Here is a 3,752-nt window from a genome sequence, read left to right as displayed (position 1 = left end):
AAAAAAAAAAAAAAAAAAGAATCTGTGATTTGTATTTAAACGCAGACACACATTCTGAGACTGTGCATTTATTACAGAGACCACATACATACCTGCTGTTGTCCGATTTAGTCATTGGCTCATGGGACAGTGGGACTGCAGAGTGGGTGGTGTAGCTTCTCTTCTGAGTGATGGGCTTTCCCCACCTCCTTCAGGATCTGCTTACCTCAACTTCGAGGAGCCCAAAGGCCCATGGCTGGGCTGGCAGGTTTCCCTGCCATGGCCCATCAGAATAGAAATAACCTCAGGTTTCTTTAGTTGAAGCAAATGAAGTTTTCTGTGCCTTATTTCATTTTGGTTTTTGTGTGTTTTGTGTGCATGTGTGCATATACACATGGGTTCTTGTTTTTATTTTCCTAATGGACGAAGTTGGCATGGGAGAAGCTGAGCTCTCTGCAGCAGGCAGAAGCCTCCCAATGAATGAGGATGGTTAAATGAAAGGAGATGCTTTTCATAATTTGTCTCAAACAATCACTTAATGGGCGCAGGAAATTTCTGCGAAATGGGTGAATAGCGTAGGTCCATTTTATCAGCCGCTTAATGAAGTAAAGCCCGCTGGCTTTTAAGACCCAGGCAGCAAACAAAAAGTGGTCTTTATCCTCACACACCAAATCTGTGCGTCAGTAAAGTGCAGGCCCTGACAGGAATTTCAATTATTTAATCAAAAAGAAAATGAAAGAGGTCTTAAGTGTTGTGATTCGAAGACAGCCTTTTCATAGACCAATCTAGTGTGTGCTCACATTGAATATGAAGCAAAATGGGAAGGAAATTAAGGCAGCTTCGGTTTAAATCATGTGATTGCAAATAGTAAATTAGTTTCTCGATGTTTTCATTTAAGTGTTTAAGTGGAAGGTTTTATTCCTAATGTAGTGTAGTGACACGGAAGAGAACCCTCGCGGACTCCAGCTTCGCCGTCCTCGTTTGGTGATGCATTTACGCTGGGGCGGGAGAGGGGGGGAAGGGAGGCTAAGATGGAGAGAGAAGGGGAAGGGGGCCTCAGTCACGTTGTGATGCTTTTGTTTCAAATTGCTACCGAAGTAGCTTTCACAGCAAACTCATTAATCAAGCAGATGAGTAACGTCTGTTGAAAATGTACTAAGCAAAATGCATTTAATTTGGAAAGGAAATCTGGAACTGCATTAGTCAGAGCATTTAAATGGCAACATTATCCATTCGCCTGTTGTTTTGTTTGATGCGGGCTCACCGAGTTTGTTCTTAAGGGATAAGGGTTGGTAAAACTGGTCGGCATTGAACTTCAGAGAAAACATGCCCCTCTGGCTTTCAAAGGCTTCTGGGTGGTTTTGCTGGGGCTCAAACGAGAGCCTGCTGTTGGCATGGGCGAAGGTGTCACAGGAATCTCTCGGGTAAAGTACTAATTGGGTTGGACTGAGTTGACCTCTGGCTGATGCAACAAGTAGCTGGAGGTCATTTCTTTGCAAATGAGCATCCCTTTGTGTTTGTAATTAGCTTTGATTGTTCGGCTGGGGGCTTACAGCTGTGCAGGAGATCAGGCTCTGGGTTCACTCCATAGAACAACAGTGAGTGGACTTTTAATATCAAATTAAGCACTAGGGCTTGGCATCTCTGAGGGTTAGACTCTCCAGCGTCCCTCCTGCAGCCCACAGTGAGAAGAGTATTATGGTGAATGTGTCTTTAACTGGCACTGTCTTGGCTCTGCTAGGATTACTGACCCTCGTGTATGTTTCAGTTTCATTCACCCAAAGTCCCACCTCCTCCATAAAGTATTCCTTGCCTGCTTCAGGCCAAGAGATCTTTTTTTTTCTAGACTCCTAGAAAGCTTTTGGTCTATGTTTCTGTGATGCTTTCTGGACACTTGATACTGAGCATACACTAACTTACCATTGCCCAACTTTCTTTTTATGGTTGAATGGTATTTTTGCTCTTTTTATTATGGAAATTTTCAACAAATAGAAAAACAAAGAAAATAGTATAAGTAACTTCCAAGTACTGATCACTAAATTTTAACAATTATTAACCTCTTGTCATATTTATTTCATACCCCCTGACCCAGCCCCTGCGATTTACTTACATTTCTCCATTATTCTAAAAGTATTTTTTATGATTGGTGCGTTCAAAGCAGGATCTAATCAAGGACCACACATAGTGTTTGATTTTGTGTCTTAAGTCTCCAGTCCTCACTTTATTTTTATTTTCCTTGTGGCATTGCCTTTTTGAATGAAATGGGGAATTGTCCCATGGAATCCTGGATCTCCTGAATTTCTCTCACTGCTTCTATGCAGCATAGTTTAGCTTGCTTTTGTATCCTTCGTATTTTCTGTAACTTAAAGTTGGATCTAAGCCTGATTGGATTCAGGTTAAACATTTGGCAGGGATACTTTACAGGCAATGATGTGTGCTTCATGTAGCATCACAACAAGGGCACGTGGGATGTCTGGTTGTCCCACCATTAGGGATGCTAAGATGGATCACTGGGTTGTAATGTTGACAGTCTGATGGCACTGTATAGAGTTACATTTCCTTGTTTGTAAACAGCAAGTAATCTGAAGGGTATTACTTTGGTGCCATTAACAAAACCCAGCTTCCCTATTTCACAGCAAGTGAGAGCCAAGGATGTGCATTAGAGTTTCCTGTTTTCTGCAGCACCTCATAGGAAGAGATGTAGTAATATTAAAAAATACTGGTTGAAGGTATGAATGAACGAATGGATGGACACATGAGGTTCTGAGTGAATAAAGTGAAAAACTTAACATAATGAGAAATTCTGCAAACCCACCTGTGAAATACAAAACTAAGCTAATTATGTTTACTTTGCTGTATAACTTGGAGAGAATATATTAAAGCATGTAATACAATGCCAATCACAGAGTAAATGCTAGAAGCTATTACCCTTAATAATAATTAACATTTTCATCCTGCTTGACAGTTTTTTTTTTTTTTTTTTTTTTTTTTTTTTTTTTTTGCGGTACGCGGGCCTCTCACTGTTGTGGCCCCTCCCGTTGCGGAGCACTGGCTCCGGACGCGCACGCTCAGCGGCCATGGCTCACGGGCCCAGCCGCTCCGCGGCACGTGGGATCTCCCCGGACCGGGGCACGAACCCGTGTCCCCTGCCTCGGCAGGCGGACTCTCAACCACTGCGCCACCGGGGAAGCCCCCTGCTTGACAGTTTTGAAAGATCTTTTGCATATTTTCCTCATAAAATAGTCCTATAATAGTGCTCCGAGGTAGGTGACATTATCCCCACTTTGCAGATAGAGTAACTAAGGCCTTCAAGGGTTAAGTGACATAGTAAACACAAGAGTATTGTCCTTAGATCAGTTGCATGAGAATCACCTGGGGCTCTCTGATGTGCTACAGAAAGAAGTATACACTGATACTATCTTTATGGGGTACAGTTTGGCAAAGCCAGTGAGAATTACAAACTTGATCCAGCAATTTATCATCTAAGAATTCCTATAGACATACTTGCCTATGTGCAAAATAATATATGTGTATGGTTATTTATTGCAGCATTGTTTGTAATAGCAAAAGACTGGAAACATCCTAAATATCTTACTATCATCGAAGGGGACTAGTTAAATAAAATCCTGGTCGTCCATAAATGTTATAATGTGCAACCAAAAAAAAGTTATGTAGAAAAACCAAAATGCAAAAGAATTTGTATAAAAAGAGAAAGGGGGCTTCCCTGGTGGCGCAGTGGTTGAGAGTCCGCCTGCCGATGCAGGGGACATCTT

This window comes from Neophocaena asiaeorientalis, unplaced genomic scaffold (assembly GCF_003031525.2).
Source record: "Neophocaena asiaeorientalis asiaeorientalis breed wild unplaced genomic scaffold, Neophocaena_asiaeorientalis_V1.1 scaffold308, whole genome shotgun sequence".
NCBI lineage: Eukaryota > Metazoa > Chordata > Mammalia > Artiodactyla > Phocoenidae > Neophocaena > Neophocaena asiaeorientalis.
This window is presented reverse-complemented; position numbering follows the sequence as displayed.